The sequence below is a fragment of the Gekko japonicus genome, unplaced genomic scaffold (assembly GCF_001447785.1).
Source record: "Gekko japonicus isolate JY-2015 unplaced genomic scaffold, Gekko_japonicus_V1.1 scaffold230, whole genome shotgun sequence".
NCBI lineage: Eukaryota > Metazoa > Chordata > Lepidosauria > Squamata > Gekkonidae > Gekko > Gekko japonicus.
In genome coordinates, this window is record NW_015161410.1 from 1,105,730 (window position 1) to 1,123,542 (window position 17,813).

Consider the following 17,813-nt stretch of genomic DNA (forward strand, 5'->3'; position numbering starts at 1 on the left):
AGCCTCTGATCCAGGATTGCTTCTTTAGAGTGCAGTTATTTTGATACAAGCACTCCAACTGCAGAGATGTCTGGTCACATCCAATGCTGAGACAAGGCAGAATTATACCTCTCCCTCCAAAAGCCGGGTATGATGAGAAGGAGATGAGTGAGCTCAAAGTAGTGAATCATAGAGAGAGACTGGTTGCTGCCTCCTCTCTCAGTTGAATACTTTGGGTTCAGAGAGGTAACTATATGTATGGATTGCACAACTCTTTTGTGCTGCTGGCAAGTATAGTAAACGTAGAGGGTTAATGACAAAAATTACCATGGGGTTCCATCTGGTTGGTTGGGGTTAAGGTGTGGATCCTACCGTTGAAAGGGCTGAAGGCCCTAAAAAAAAAAACCTTGCTTTATACTGACAGAGTACAGAGCATTCTTAGATAGAAGATTCTCACTGCCTTTAGCTTTCTAAGTGAGCTTAACTCCATCAGCGTTCAGCCCTCAAAAGACTGAAGGTTTTGACTAATTCTGGAAAAGAGCCAAACCAGAAATGCTGCTGAATATCTACGAGTACTGAAAAATGACGAGTTTTTCACATCCCAGAATTTTTTTGTTTGTTATAAAAATAGTATTTGTATATACAACTATATCATGTCTTCTCATACGGTTAATTGTAGATTTCCAGAAAACATCCCACTGGTTTCTGATATTTGTAGAGGCTGCGAGCCCCACCAGTTTATCTAATGAATCTTCTCCAAGCATTCCTTCTTAGGGACGCGTCATTTCCAGGGCCTAGCAAAGACTAAACAGGCAGTGGTAATGAAGCACAAGTGCACAGTATCAATCTGGAATATGGACTGCATAGTTTATGAGAAACTCTTATGGAGCGAAAAGCAAATCTGTATTAAACTATGCAATATAACATTAGCCACCATTTCCCAAAAATCTGAATAATTCAGGAAAAGAGCCAAGCCGGTAATATGTCTCACTAGCTACAAGTACTATACTGTGTTTTTCCTTCCTAGATCAACTGTGAAACCTCATGATCTTTTTTTCTTCTTCGCATTACTGAAGACTAATTGTGTGAAATAAGTCTTTTTTGCCATGAGCTAGGAAGACACAGCAATCTTCCTGCTGGTGTTTGAATGAAAAGGATCCTTCATTAAAAACCAGTTCGTCTGCAGGGTGCAGCCAGATTTGTTGTGTTTCTTTATTTTATTTTTTTAAAGTTGGAAGTATCCAGACATGTTTCAGGTTAACTGAGTACAGAGCACTTGTGAGGCAGAAGATGGATTGCAACCTTCTCTTGTACAGACTTTCGCAACTTAAAAAAACATGCTTTACCACTTCCCTGCATTTTTGATCCAGTTTATTTATGTTTGTTTTCAGCTGCTTCTACTGGAACTCATTTTAATCCCCAATTTAAAGAAGCCTGTCTGGTGTTAGTGGCTAGAGTGTTGAATTTGAACCAGGAGACCTGAATTGAAATGCCTCCATGAGCCCCGAAGCTTACTTGAGATAACAATAGTGGACAATAGTGACTTGATAATAATTGATGGTGGCATACATATGTTGTTTTCCTACCCACTGGGAAGCCAGAGTGGCTTACAGCCCCTTCCCCATGTAACTAAAGCAAAGAGAAAACAAAAATACTGGACACAAACTCTTGGGCTGGTCTTAGAGCCATTAGGCAGCTGACCCTTCATATCTTGCCAAAAGGCTCTTACCTCAGGCCGTGGCCAGGCCTCTGAGGTACCTGCAAATAGGAAGGAAAACAGTAGCCTAGTCAAGCTGCTGCACAGCTGGCGGACATTTTCTTCAACTTCCCCTCTCTGCTAGGAGGAAGGATTCTCATCCTAATTAACCTCACAGGGTGACCAAGGAGGGAGGGGGGATATCACCCTATCTTTGCATGCCACCCCCCCTCCTTGGGGGAAGGGTGGGATATAAAGGCAAGAGATAAATGAGCCCCTGTTAGGCAGGCACACCCAATTGTAGTTGACTCATACAAATATTTACACTGATTAGTCTTTCAGTGAACTAGAAAATAAGTCCCATTAAAAGTTTCCTTGGGCCTTTTAATCTGCTCTTGGGGGGGAAATTCCCTTTTCATTTTTCATTACTTTGGCATTCTCATTTGCCGTTGTCTTCCATCTGCTTCTAGGGTATCCTGTAGTGGTTCTTCTGACATCAGTAGCGGTTCTACTTATGCTTCAACTGTGCTTGTTTTCCCCTCTACCATATTCCCATTACTTATATGTTGCAGTCCATGGGGCTGTTTGTATTGTTTCATAGTCTGCCTGTTGGTGATGGGACACCATTCAAACCAAGGCTCAGTTTTTGGTTCACTGAGTACCTTTTGCCAGGCTGCTACATGTTGGCGCCAATGCGACCCCTTAAGTAAATTCACACACCACCACCACCACACTGCCATCTTGAGGACAAACAAAATACCTCTGTCAATCATCAGAGTTCTAGTTTTTCTTTTATATGTTTAGTCCACAAGATGGCAGCTGTGACCTAAAGCCTGGTGCAGTAGCATAGATGTGATTCACAGGATCCAGTCTCTGCCTGCCCACTCCTCGGGGCATCTTTGGAATGCCTAAAGTGAGCTTGCACATTGCAGCTCTTCTCCCCCCCCCATTTCTCAGTAGACCTGACTTCTGTCAAGTTAGGGGTTGCAGTGGGGCTAGATAAGGCACCTCACAAGGTGGTGGTACTGAGGTGGGAAGAAGGATGTTGTATGTAAACTGAGCACATTGCAGCTCTTCTCGTAGTGGTTAAGTGCGCGGCTCTAATCTGGGAGAACCAGGTTTGATTCCCCACTCCTTCACTTGCACCTGGCTGGATGACCTTGAGCAAGCCATAGTTCTGATAAGAGCTGTTCTTGAAAAAAAGAGCAGTTTCTGTCAGAGCTGTCTCAGCCCCACCTACCTCACAGGGTGTCTGTTGTGGGGAGGGGAAGGGAAAGGAGTTGGTAAGCCGCTCTGAGACACCTTTGGGTAGTGAAGGGCGGGGTATAAATCCAATGTCGTCGTCTTTCTTTTTCTTCTGTGCCTGACATTAAGGGGGCGGTTGTGGCTCATTGGTAGAACATCTCCTTTGCAAGGAGTAGGTCCTTCATTCAACCCCCATCACTTCCAGTTAAAAGGAGCAAGTAGTAGATGATATGAAAGACCTCTGCCTGAGACTCTGGAGAACTGCTGTCAGTCAGAGTAGACAATGCTGACATTTGTAGATGTAGAAGACAATGCTGATGTAGAAGAAGTCAGAGTAGACAATGCTGACATTTGTAGACTGAGGGCCTGATGCAGAAGAAGACAAGTCTGAGTTCCATCTGCAAGCGAGGGTCCTGTTTATTGAGGAGTGATAGACACGCATATGATCTATTGGTAACTTTGGCTGCGGTCACACGGGCAGGAAAATGCACGGGGGGGGGAGCATGGCTGTTTGCAATGTGCGGTTGCGCGAACAGACATCCCGTGGAGATCCCATGGAGGTCCCGTGGTAGGGGGGAGGTGCCGATCACACCACAGTCCTGCGGCATGGCAGAGAAGTGCCGCACCGCGGCAAATGGGTAGTTTTTTTTCTATACACCGATGTGTGTGCATGCCCCATTCGGGGCTTGTGCGCATCCCAAGGACACTTGGAAAAAAAAACTTTTTGTGAGGGGACATGGGTGGGCGCTGGATGCCATGGGATGCCACCGGAAAAGCGATCACGCGCCCGCCCTTGCCCCGTGGTTTCTGGAAACGAGTACCTCCAAGGTACTAGTTTTTTACCGCACAACTTCGGAGTGAAGCCTCGAGTGAGCCACGGGAGCTCTACGCTTCCCAGATGTGGCGGTGAGATCGCGCCCGGAAAAATCCGTCCAACTTCCGTCTCTCTAGCGTGCCTAATGCTCCATGTGACCACAGCCTTTGTAGACATTAACATGGTTTATAGGTTAGTAACAGAACAGGGCTCATTACCATAAAGAGGAAATTGATATTCTAGCAAAAGTGAAATCTTGAATAGTGAGCCAAAACACCTGGGCCTCTTTATGAGCTGTCGGGCTGGGAACATCACAGATCAGATTCCTTCTCCCCAAGACAAGAAGTGCAGGACCAATGGGCTCCCTTTTGTTTTAACGTTTTGTGCAGGTTCTGCGATCTGTGCCAGGCAAATGAAATTAAGCCACTGGAATAGTGATTTCTTACTGTTAAGTGATGTTCGAGCACGGCTAGCTAATTGACCATGACTGCTGTTTCAATTGAGCAGAGTGGGAGACTGTATCTTTAGCTTGGCGGAGGCTGAAATGGGCTAATGACCAATTCATGTTGCTCTGTACGAGATAATGAATAAGCACTAATTTTGTCGTCCGCATTGGGATTGGTAGCATAATGTGATTTGAGAGATTAAAAAATAAATCAGTATTGCTGGAAAGCATCCCACAGGGGAGGGACTTAACATGATGTTCTGCTACATGAATTCTTCTTCATATTTAAAAAGGTAAAGGTTCCCTTGCTTGAAAGCCAGTCGAGTCCGACTCTAGGGTTACGGTGCTTATCTCTGTTTCAAAGCCGAAGAGCCAGTGCTGTCCGAAGACGTTTCCGTGGTCATGTGGCCGGCATGACTAAACACCAAGGTGCACGGAACGCTGTTACCTTCCCACTGAAGTGGTACCTATTTATCTACTTGCAATTTCTTGCTTTCGAACTGCTAGGTTGGCAGGAGCTGGAACTAGAGACGGGAGCTCACTCCGTCATGCGGCACACTCGGGTCTTGAACTGCTGAACTACTGACCTTCCACAGCCTGCAGTTCAGCGTCTTAACCACTTGAGCTGCTACTTGAGAGATATTCTGATGCACAAGAACTGTTGCCTATTTGTACGTTTGGAAATAGTTAGGATGGCAGGATGTTCCTCAGACTGCAGGGAAACATCTTATGTTTAAATGTCTGTATCTAGTGTATTTTTACATATTTGAACTATATGATGATAAATAAATTAATTTTTTTAAAGGATGGCAGGATGTTCCGCATGTCCCTTTCCAATTATCTGCATGTTAGACTATAGCTGTGAACCTGTTCAGCTCATCATTAACTAAGCTCCTGGCAGGTTTGGGTCTTGATCAGGGACATGCATAGAATTAGTATGCTGTGATTACTTGCAACGTACTGGCTGCATCTGGGGCATTTTTTTTCAAATCTCCCAGCTGCAGAGTTTTTGTTTGTTGCTAGATGGTGTTTATCTGAAATCTTGGCAGATGTGTCTTGTGAATGAGATGTAATTCAAGCCCCACGGTGTTTGTTGTTCCTGGGTTGTTGGGACTGAAGAATGTAATTGGAATCCTGCTTGTATAATAACAGCTCTGTTTTCCCCACCTTAAAAAAAATAACCTGAATGCTTGTATTGGCTGTTCCTTCGTATATTGCAGAAGCGTGCATGGAAAATTATAACCTTATTGGAAAATTGATGTAAAAGTACTTGATTTTTTGTACACAGAGAAAATTATTTTCCCTTTTAGTACTTTCCCATTTAGATCCCTCCTTTATTGGTTACATATATACCCTGTTTCTGTCTTGATTAGAGCTTGGGTGGGGTTGGTGGGAAACATTTTGCCTTTGCAGAAAAGTGTGTTTGGCCCCTGCCACATGGCAGGGGAAAAGCCTCTAAAAGCGCGGCTTTTAAAAGCCGCACCAAAGTTGAGACGCCGCTTTTAGTAATGTACTTTCCCATTTAGATCCCTCCTTTATTGGTTACATATATACCCTGTTTCTGTCTTGATTAGAGCTTGGGTGGGGTTGGTGGGAAACATTTTGCCTTTGCAGAAAAGTGTGTTTGTGTGTTGGGGAAGGGAGACATAAGACCCTGTTCACCTTCCTGAGATTCCAAGGCCTGGAACGATCCCATATGCCCTCACTCCAGCTCAAGTCAACCCTCTGTGATTGGTGCTTCTTCTCACCATAGTCAGGGAATCAATGAGAGCTTTCCTGTGAGACTTCAGTAGTTCATTATCATTTATTGGTCTAATGATAATATACACTCCTTGCTTCCTGCATACAGTTCACTCTAGAAATAACTGTCATGGAGGATGGAGTTGCCCTCTGTATGGTGAACAGAGCCCCTGGACGTGTTGGATATTATCCAGATCTGATAAATTAACACAAACAGTTAAAGGTACTCGAGAAGAGAATGTGTGCCTCCTGCTTGTTAGGCTGAGACTCGTGCATGAAATATCCTTGCTCAGAAGCAAATCATTTGCAGTTCAGTGAGACTTAGAGCCATTCTCAGGAGTGAAGATAAGGCAGTACAGACTGCTGGTAGAAAAAGTGGCCAAAGTGATACTTCCAGTCTTCTGCCTCAAGCCCCCCCCCCAATACACATAAGAAGTGTAGTCTACCTTTGCCCAGTTGTTCTGTACATTACAGATTGGGGGTGGACTGTAACACTGTCGAATGTGTTTGTTATAGTGCTCACCTACTTCAAAGAGAGCCAGTGTGGTGTTGAGGGTGAGTGTGCCCTACAACCAGGAAGGACTGGGTTCAAATTCCATCTCCATCTCTCAGCCTAACCTACCCCACAGGGTTGTTCTGAGGACAAACTGGAGGGGGAAAATCATTAATGTTGCCCTGAGCTGCGTGGAAGAAGGATGGGATAAAAATGGACATATTAAATAATGTGCTTTTTTCATGTAACGAACGTAGCATCATTTGTGTACATAGTGTAGTTGATCCCATTTACTCTTCTCTACTGTTTAGAGTTCTGTTTTATTTATCTATTTAGTACAGTCTATACTGGTATTTCTCCAAGGAGCTCAGGGTGGTGTACATTGGTCTTCCTTTTCCATTTCACCTTCAGAACAACCCTGTGAGGTAGGTTAGGTTGTGAGTTTACAAAGAAACATGGCTCTGGGTTGAGTGCCATAGCAGAGCGGAGTGGGGATTTAAACCTGGGTGTCCCAGATCTTAGTCCAATACTTTAACCGCTACATCAAGCTGGCTTTGAATGGCTCAGCGTGCAGAATTCTCCTGCCTTCATACCTCTTGATCACAGTGTTTTAGATTTCATCTTGATCCTCTGTGTGTTATGTAGTACCTTGCTTCTGTTCCGGTGGCAAAAGTATTAAAGCAATTAATGAGTGCTTAGGGGTTTGTAATGCAAGTTGTAAGTATAGTAAGCAGCTGTTTCAGCATTTGCTACACTGAATTGCTGCTGTTTGCAGGAGGAGAAGCGGAAATCTCTTAGGAATAAGCTAATTATCTTAGTGCTGTTCAAACAGTGCTCTCTGCTGGCCTTGCTGGAGGGATTTTGTTTTTTGAAACATTGATATTGCATGACTGTACTGTGAAATGTTTCCTCTTGCATTATGTTGTTGTGAGCATATTAATGAAGATACGCACACACAAGGGTTAAACCCCCCCCATAATATTGTTTTCACACTGATAATTGCAAATGCCACAAAATCCATTTGGGGGTAGGTTTCTTTTTTTTCTTGGAGCTTTAGGAATAACTGATATTTTTTCTATCCCAAGAACCTTAGATGGCATTGCTCCTGTGCAGTACTGAATATTCCAGTCCACTTGGCTGTACCTTCTAATGCAGAATAGGAACTCTTTTGTACTCCCTTGGAAAACAGAGGCTGTGAAAACCGATCCAAGTATTTAGAGACAATGGGGGAAAAAAATTTCTTTGCTCTTAAAAAGAAGAAATGCTGCAATTTCTATGGGCTTGCTGGTGGTGTTTTTCTCAAGATGGCCTGATGCAGATATGCTTAACTAAGGTTAGCACTGTCTATGGGTCGTTGCCTTAATCCTGGTTAAGATGTCCAATATACCGTGAATCTGTGGGTTAGTCTGTTGAACTAAGCATCACCTTCCCCGGAAGGGCAGTGAAATCTGCTTGTCAGTTTGCAGGCAACATTGCTACAGGGTAGGTAAAAATGGATAGATTACAAAAAAACATTTTAAAAAACCTTTTTAAAGTTTAAAGTACAACTTTATTGCAAAAAATCCTGGTTTAAGATAAAAAGTGAATTGGTTCCAAACGTACAATCTTCTTTGCTTACATCAGAGTTTTCCCCCAGCAGAAGTTCATGCAGTGCCTCTTATGGCAAAAGATCACTCTTGTGCTTGGAGGAACTCTCTGTTGAATATTGAATAGATTCATAGGATCCAGCCCTTGAAACTGAACTAATGACCTCATTATTGAAAAGCTGCTTTTCTGGGAGAACTGTGACTGCAGTGCCTTTGATAATTTGTTATACAAAACTTCATGTACTATACACAAAACTTCATGTACTATGGCTTTCTAGTGGGGCCAAGATCCATCTGGGTGATTGCTGGTTCCTGATTTGCCAAGTTCCATCGGCCTTTGAACACACACATGATGCTGCCTCATACTGAATCAGAGCATGGGTCCATCAAGGTCAATATTGTCAACTCAGACTGGCAGCAGCTCTCCAGGGTCTCAGGCAGAGGTCTTTCACAGCACCTACTGCCTGGTCCTTTTAACTGGAGATGCCAGGGATTGAACCTAAGACCTTCTGCATACCAAGCAGATGCTCTACCACTGAGCCACAGCCCCTACCCTTCTGTTGAAGATCATTTTTTTTGGGGGGGGGGGTTACAAGTGATAAAAAAGGAGACTGATGTAGAAGGCAGCTTTGAAAAGATGAGTCACATATTTATAATGGCAGCAGATTGTAATCTCTGGGGTTATGAGCATTAATTTATTTGGAAACAAGCATTGTGTTATTTATTCTGCTGATGTGGCACTGTCCTCTTGTAGAAAGCCATAACCCCACAGTGCTTTTATGTTTATGGCAACAAATTAGTTTATTAAAACATTTCTATGCCACCTTTCCACACAAAAACGAACAATCACTGTGCTTTATGGCTACTGTGTTTTATAGTTAATAAAAATACATATGGTCATTACATATTACACAGATGACAGAAAAATATCACAACTAATAATGTGATTCTGTATCACAGCTTTTAGAAAAGTCCCATCCTTTTGATATTGTCTTACACTGTGATCCCGGTTTGTTTTTCTGCTCTAATTGAGGAACATGGCACAAAGGCCTTTTCTCGGGTTGCCACCCATTTAGCCTCAGGTGGTGGGTGCACCTGAAGCAGGACTTCTGAAGAGGACTGTAGTGGTCAGGTAGATTCATATGGGAATGGGTGGTCTGTACAGTTCCTACAAACCACTCCAGTCAGAGTTCTGCCCACGGCATTCGGTACCAACTTTAGCTTTTTGGACAGTCTTCAAGGGAAGCCCCATGGAGAACATTACAGTTATCTAATGTAGATGTTACTAAGGGATCTAGAGTCTTATATTTAGGAAATATCTAAATAATAATGGGTTTTAAATTGGCTTAATCATGATTTAAATGTCCTTGTTTTAGTCAGCCCTGCTTTTCCATAATTACTTGGTATAGGTGTGCAGTGCTTAACAATGGATAATACCAGCCATGGCTTACAAAACCACTTTAAACAAATCTTGATTTCTATAGGTGTTTATATGCCATGTGTAACCATGGTCTAGCGTTTTCTGCATAGGGCCTTGTCTGTTTCTTCTACTGTCATTTGGGTGACGATAATAATAATGTAAATGCTGGCTTGCTTTGATGAATCAATTTATTGTGCAATACCTAACTGTAATGGGGGAAGAGATTATTTCTCCTCAGGTGACAAAACATTTATCTTGCAGCAAGTCGCGAGAAGCATGTCTTAATATTTAAAGTTTCAGGTATAATCCCACGTTCTCTTGTAAGCTGATAATTAAAATCCAACTCGCTTCTTTAATGTCTGGACTATGTACTCCTTTTCTTTCAAGCTGAAGTCACATAGAAAACGTAGCTGTGTATAAGTCACTTGTTTTGACTTTAGGGGGTGTAACTAAGCGATCATATTGTGGCGGTGTTTATCCAGTTTTCCATTGGAGTGGCTGAGTCTTCCCACACACTCTACTGTGCAAGCAAAATATAAAACAACCTGGGTAGATCTTGTAGGATAAGTACAGCTTCCCAGTTTACTAGGGGTAAAAAAACACTTTGCTTTAAAGGCAAGTATGTAGTTTAGTGCAGGGGTCCCTCAACCAGAGGAAGCCCAAGTGAGGGGTGAGGTAGAGGCACCAAATTTGTACTGTATCTGCTGGAGCCTCTCCCCCCCCTCAAGTTTGGAAAAGATTGGACCAGGGGATCAAATTCTAGGGGCATCCAAAGAGGGCACCCACAATCCTCCACTGTTTCCTTTGTGGATGGGAAAAAGGCAGGCAGCAGTGTCTCCCTGAGAAAGCCAAAAAAACTGAAAATTTTGGGGTTTTTTTTTGGCATTCAGTATTCGGCAGCCAAATCAGCTCATGGGATCTGATTCGGTATGCCGAATACTTGAAAAATGCCGAAAAAGTTTTTTCTGGGTGTTTTTTCCAGTTCAGCTTTACTGAATGCAAACCTCTAGTCCAGAAGCAGAGTAGGGGTTGGGGTATCAGAGTATGATCAGGGAGAGCTGTGTTCAATTCCCCCTCTCGCATGTAGCTTGCTGGGTGACCTGCCAGTCCCTTTCTCAGCCTGACCTACCTCATAGGGTTGCTGTGAGGTTAAAATGAAAGGAAAAACACATGTGCCTTGGGAAAGGATAGATTTAAATTGTGCTAGATAGTATAGATCCAGGACATTCAAAAGGACTGTGGCAGCCGCAACCCTGTCACCTTGGCAACTCTTAATGGAGTTTCCTCTTTTATTCAGGGTTAATTGTACCAGTGAATTAATTTCATCTGGAATTATTTCCTTCGGATTTAAGTTGTTGCTTTTTGATAGCAGTAGATGCTTCAGATGGGTGAGAAACATTGTGAATTTAAATGTGTGGCTTTCAAAAGCTTCCATGGAAATGCAGGTTTCTTAACAGGCATACAAGAGGTTCTTCCAGGAAGAGTTGGCCGCAAGCTTTCGCCCACGATTACCAATACATCTTCCTGCAGTGTGCAGCCCCAGAGGTGCTTTGGATGCATCCCAGAGTTCAAGAGAAGGCTGAATAGAACAGACTGCTTCTCCACATCTAGAGCAGACCCCAGAATCTTCTGCAGTTTATAGGGATTGTATATCAGATATTTAGGAATTTATTGGTAGAAAACAGTAACCTAGAAGTAGAAGGCTTGAAAAATAAGTGCTCTGAGTAGGCAGTGGGGGTTAGCTAATAAAGTTCTGTAGAAAGAGTAACAGAGAGGGTTTCCACCCCCATCATCAGACTCCTGTTGAATGTGACGCTGAAGAGGCTGCCTGGCCTAGGGCAGAGAGAACGATACAGTATTTTCACCATATTTACTGAGGATAGCCTGCCTGTAACACAGGCTGCTGTCAAACTAGTTTGGGTTGTTCCCTTGCCCTGTCTAGTCTTGCTGACCTACAATTTTGTGCAGGGTGCCTTGTCAAACAGGAAAGGTTGCCAGAATCTCGCCACCAGCTTTTTATAGTTGCAAAAGGAAATAAAGCCCTGCTGTTTTGCAGGCTCTCAACAAATGAGAGTCAATAACGAGATCTAGTCCAAAATATGGGAACTGTGCAATGCTCAGCACTTTGTATAGGGCTTGCCTTTGAGTGTTCAGAGTGTGCTGCAGATAGAAATCCCTAAAGGGGCCCTGTAAGATCAGCCAGTGTTGTTATCCCCACATTGCAGATGCAGGGCTGAGGGAGTCGGGTGAACCTAGACGATTACCGTACAATCCTATGCAGAGTCATTCTAGTCTAAACCCATTGAAAGGAATGGGTTTAAACTGGAGTAACTCTGTACAGAATTGCACTGTTGAAGTCAGGGCTAAAATGAGATTGGAACCATGCAGTGCTTAGTTCTGTTCACGCTTACGCAAAACTATCACATTTTTGCCCTGCCATTCTTCCAAGCGATCTCAGGTTCTCCTCCCCCCTGTCAAATTCTTCCTTCACAACAACTTACTTGTGAGGTTGGTTAGGCTGAGTCAAGGTCACTCGGTGTGCCGGGGATTTGAACCTGGCTCTTCCTACTCGTGGTCTTAATGTTGTTTTCATATACAACATTGACAGTGTCCCAGTTCTAAGCTGGCCTTTGGTAACCACAGGATCTTACAAGATCTTTAAAAGTGGAATTGCCATTACTAATATAACTGCTATATTGAGGGTAGCAAATTAACATGTGCAGTTTTTCAATCCGAGAAAAAGCTACACATGTTGGATTTTGATATTTGTCAGGGGGCAGCAGAGACAACACCATGCTGCCTCTTTCTCAGCTCTGCACAGTGTCAGGCCCAGCAGCCATCAGGCCCGGAGGGGTGAGTGAAGCACCTCATAAAGAACTGTACACCAGCCAGCTGATAAATGGCAGCTGACTCTTTAAGACTCAGGGGTCCACTCACAACTGGCCCTTTGACAGCCCGCTGCCTGACAGTCAGCTGTTGGGAAGCTCCACCCTGGAAAGGAGAGTAAGGAGGCAGGAGTCATTCAGGAGGCGTTATTGGCCTCTCAGATGCTGGGCTGCCCCCCACTGGAGTAACTCTGTACAGGATTGCACTGCTGAAGTCAGGGCTAAAATGAGATTGGAAATGCAGTGCTTAGTTCTGTTCACGCTTATGCAAAGCTATCACATTTTTGCCCTGCCATTCTTCCAAGCGATCTCAGGTTCTCCTCCCCCCTTTCAAATTCTTCCTTCACAACAACTTACTTATGAGGTTGGTTAGGCTGAGTCAAGGTCAATCGGTGTGCCGGGGATTTGAACTTGGCTCTTCCTACTCGTGGTCTTAATGTGGATGTCACATACAACATTGACAGTGTCCCAGTTCTAAGCTGGCCTTTGGTAACCACAGGATCTTACAAGATCTTTAAAAGTGGAATTGCCATTACTAATATAACTGCTATATTGAGGGTAGCAAATTAACATGTGCAGTTTTTCAATCCGAGAAAAAGCTACACATGTTGGATTTTGATATTTGTCAGGGGGCAGCAGAGACAACACCATGCTGCCTCTTTCTCAGCTCTGCACAGTGTCAGGCCCAGCAGCCATCAGGCCCGGAGGGGTGAGTGAAGCACCTCATAAAGAACTGTACACCAGCCAGCTGATAAATGGCAGCTGACTCTTTAAGACTCAGGGGTCCACTCACAACTGGCCCTTTGACAGTCAGCTGCCTGACAGTCAGCTGATGGGAAGCTCCACCCTGGAAAGGAAAGTAAGGAGGCAGGAGTCATTCAGGAGGCGTTATTGGCCTCTCAGATGCTGGACTGCCCCCCATAAGGGTTCTGGGTAGAGAGAGGCCACTGGGCATGCCCCAGGCCTGGCCAGGGCCTTCAAAAGGCTTAATAGAGGAGGCCGGGGAGGACAGAGACCAGCTCTGGCTCCCAGCTCAGAAGGGAATAGAGCTAGGGGAGATGAGGTGGAGTAGGATGGTGCCCACCCCTTTGTGTTGGACGCCAAGGGAAGGCCTGCCAGCTAATTAAAGTCCTGGTGCATGACCACCAGGGCTGGGGCTCCTACAACATTTATTTGTTTACTTTATAATCCACATTTTTTTCTCTGGGACTCAATAAATTTGATCCACAAATGTGTGACTTTGTAAAAATACACATGGCAACTAAACTCTCTACAGCTCTGCTGAACAGCATTTATCATATACCCCATCAAATGCCGATTCCCCCCCCCCACCCTATGGAAAATAGATTAAGGGTTTATTCTTTTCCATCTTGAAAAAATTTTGAGCTTAGGAGGTTGTCTTCCTTCTCTTCATCAGCGCTGGATCAGTGAGATTACTCAGTGCCATTTGCTAACGATGTTCCCTTCTGTAAAACTGATGGGCTGGGCTATTTCTAAGAAGTGTGGACATCGGTGCAAGCAGGTGCTTCTTGGAGGACCAGTTGCAGTGGCAATCCCTTAGGCCTGGTTACCACATGCAGGAAATGAGGCAGTAAAATGCTGAAGTCATGCTGATTGTACCATGTCAGGCTTGCTTCACTTTTTGGAAGGTACCTTTTGGTTAATTAATTTTTTTTTTAAACCAGCACTGGAAGCCAAGAGGGAGAACAGAATCCTTTGCCTTGTTGTGCTTCTTGTAAGGAGGTTTTCCCGTGTGTGTGTGTGCGCACACAAAGAAATGTTTAACACTGATTCTGCCACTTCAGGGCTGGGCCATCTCATTCTCCGGGGTGTGTGAAACAGGCATTACAGTCAAAGTCTGGGGCCAAGTGAACATCTCCTCTACTGGCACCCTTCCAGCAGTGCGTTTCACCCGGCTCAGATATGTGGTACAACTAGCGAGTGGGTTCTTCTCAAGTTTCTAATCTGTTGTTGTCAGATGCTCGGGTCTGAGTACAGGCAAAGCTGAGGTTGGAGAGGCAGCAGGTATTTGGAATAGATGGTCTGAGAGGCAGGTAAGGCAAAGACGTAGCTGGGAGGTATGAGTCGAACAAAAGCCTAGTGGCACCTTAAAGACAAACTGTGAGCAGTTTCCAAACTGTCAAGAAGGTGCCAAGGGAAAGCTCAGTGGCCTCCCTCAGCGATGAGTTGATTAGGCCAAGAGCACAGCAGATCCCGAGGCTAGATTGCAAACAAGGAGGATCCTGATCTGTCGTGGTTCAGGAAGTAGGGAGTCAGCAGCCGTCTTGCAGTGCTCCTAGCTGCCCATGATTCTTTGCAGCTACGAGTTTGTTAGGTGATAGACACGGCTGCTTGTGCAAGACTCTGGGTGTTGGGATTTGCTCATACAAGCTTAGGCCACCTTGTGCAACAGAGTAATCATAGTCTTGTTTGGGTCACTCCCAGGTTTAATGGCGGGCACGGAAGTCCACCCAGCTGGAGATTCCTGTCTTGCCTTTCTTTTCCCTTTCCTGCTAGCATGTTGCTGTTGTGTAATTGGTTAAGGAATCTATTATGTTATGGTGTAATAGGGTAAGGAGAGACTTGGTTTTGCAGGAGAAGAGTTGACTTGGCACATCTTTTCCTCCACACTTTGCTGTCAGTTGTGAAGACAAACTAGACGTCTTGGTTCCACCAAAGCTGCCAGCATTGGGCCATCAGCCAACCTGCTGCAAGTTCAGGTGGTGACAGCATCTACATTTGTTTGTTCATGGATTTATTTACTTAGGCACTTTTAATCTCCTTTTTTCCCTCTGCTCAATGAAACTCACAATACAAAGAAAAAACCTTACCAGAAGAGAAACCCATGCAGGTGACAAATACTGAAACACAAGTTAGCTAACTACAAGTCTTTGTTGTTGTTTTCTTCCTCAAGTCAAAGCTTGACTTATGATCACCCCGAAGGATTTTCAAGGCAAGAGATGTGTTCAGATGTGGTTTGCCATTGTCTGTCTCCACATCACAACCCTGGTATTCCTTGGTGCCAGTTTGGTGTAATAGTTAGGAGTGTGGACTCTAATCTGGGAGAACCAGGTTTGATTCCTGACTTCTCCACATGCAGCTGCTGGCATGACCTTGAATCAGTCACAGTTCTCTCAGCTGTTCTTTCAAGGGCAGTTCTCTCAGAGCTCTCTCAGCCCCACCTAACCCACAGGGTGTCTGTTGTGAGGAGGGGAAGGGAAAGAAACCACTCTGCGACTCCCTTGGGTAGTGAAGACTGGTGTATAAATCCAATCTCTTCTTCTCTTTTGGTGGTCTCCCATCCAAATTCTAGACAGGGCCGATCCTGCTTAGCTTCCGGGATCTGATGAGATCGAGCTAGCTTGGGCTATCAGGTCAGGGCAACTACAAGTCGACCTGCCATTAACAAACTACTATGCAGGGCAGAAAGGAGGTAGAGGTGATAATGGCTGTGTTCTTGGTTGAAATGATGTTTTCCCCAGACTGCAGAAGGTGCATTAGAGGTTCCCTCTGGAGGAAAAGTCCATTACTGGAGTCCTTCTGCTTGTTTTCAATTGGGGGTGCTGGGGACTGAATCCGGGTCCTCTGCCATCTGAGCTGTAGCCTAGTACCTTGACTAAATTTTGGGAGTTCAGGAATTGACAATGCTTTTCTAACCCTCCACCCCCATTCCTATGTTTATCTAAAAATGGGAGATCTTGTCTGCAAAATCTGCAAAAAGGTGCCACAAGATTCTTTATTATAAACTTTGAGTGGGCTGAGTTTCCATGTGGGTTCCAAGTTCTGAGGTGGTTGTTGATTGTTTGGCAATTTAAGATTTTGCTAGAAAGAGGGCCCACTTACAAAGCCTTCTCATTAAAATTCTAGTAAATTTGGTCTCATGCAGCTTGTTCTGTCTGTGTAGTACGTAAATACAATGTATGTTAGAAGAAGAAGAAGAGGAAGAGATTGGATTTATACCCCGCCCTTCACTACCCAAAGGAGTCTCAGAACGGCTTACAATCTCCCTTCCCCTCCCCACAACAGACACCCTTTGAGGTAGGTGGGGCTGAGAGAGCTCTGACAGAAACTGCCCTTGAGAGAACAGCTCTGAAAGAAGGTCACGCCAACAGCTCCATGTGGAAGAGTGGGGAATCAAACCCGGTTGTCCCAGATTAGAATCCGCGCTCTTAACCAGTGTTCCCTCTAAGCTGAGTTAGTGTGAGCTGGCTCACAGTTTTTTAGCCTCCGGCTCACAGATTTTTGTCTTAGCTCAGGAAGGATGGCTCCAGAGCAAACTAATTCATGCAGCAGCCAAATCGCTCGCTCACAACCTTAATGCCAGTAGCTCACCAAGTAGAATTTTTGCTCACAGGACTCCACAGCTTTGAGGGAGCCTTGCTCTTAACCACTACACCAAACTGGTTATACATATAACTCCTCCTAAGAAGCTCAGGGTGGAAAACCTACTTGTCTCTTGCCCGTTTTGTCCCTACAAGAACACTGGAATTTGGTTAGGCTGCCAGGGAAGTGACTGTCCCAACCGAGGTGGTCATCCCACCAGCTTCCTGATGGTTTGATCCTCATTCTGCTTAGCTGTTTTTGGCACTCTAAACCACTAGTCCATTCTAGTTTGGCTTCACCTTACTTTTTCTTTTTGATTTTAGTCTCCTTTCCACCTCCCCCCCCCCCCAATGGAGCTGACTTAAATACAGATAGTTACACAATAACGATGAAGGTGCAGAACGGCCGTGCCTTAGTTAATGGGACTGGAGCAAGATAGTTTTGTTTTATAATCTGTTTTCTTTGTAAGTGTAAAATCAAAGTGTGTGCTTTTCGACAGTTGTGCTGCCAGCAGTGACGTGATCTGGGAGGGGAACGTATGCACTTAGTACCACCTAGATTGAATTACATGTTAAGTGCTGTGATCCCCCCCCTTTAATGTAGCAAAGTCGGGGAGTGGAGGTAGCTGGCAATATTTGCAAAAAAGTTAGAAGTAGTGAACTGCACATCAAATGTGGAAGGGGGGAGAAGCGGGTGCGGGAGCAATGAAGAAGCGGGTGCGGGAGCAATGAAAACTGTATATCATTTTAGAGACAGAAAGCCGAAGTAAGGGCAGAAGGACTCTGATAAATGGCTATTTGAAATAAAGAAGATGCTCAGAAAGTTCTCTCATAATAACTAATTTATTAATATAGAACAATGTGAAAAACAAGAACTCTAGAAGTATATTGTTTTACTAACTCTTTTAATACTAATATTAAGGTTAACATAAAGGGGGTCTCCCACTCTTGGGTTTTTAGTTAGTGTGGGTTTCTTTCCTTTATCCATAGTTGTAGTTCCCCTTCCTATATTTTTCTTTGTAGTTTGTAGTCTTATTGAAAAAAATAAAAATATCCCTCCGGGGTTTTTAAAAAAATGTGGAAGGGGGTGTGTGGAAGAGAAGAAAATGTAAAATAGAGGTTCACAGCAGACTACAGTTGCTGTGACCTGGAGATTCACAGGAAGTTACCATTTGTTGTTACTTCTAA

General features: G+C 44.2%; 1 protein-coding gene and 1 non-coding gene across 2 annotated transcripts in view; one reads left to right on the forward strand and one right to left on the reverse strand.

Annotated features, from left to right (window-relative positions):
• The window catches only part of LOC107123499 (partitioning defective 3 homolog), a gene marked incomplete at its 3' end in the record, with an annotated part of 471,021 nt that overhangs the window by 88,543 nt on the left and 364,665 nt on the right, over positions 1 to 17,813 (forward strand). The gene's annotated exons all lie outside the window — the stretch shown is intronic.
• Positions 8,477 to 8,548, reverse strand: TRNAT-GGU. Its single transcript has one exon. It is a non-coding gene; the product is annotated as a tRNA-Thr (tRNA).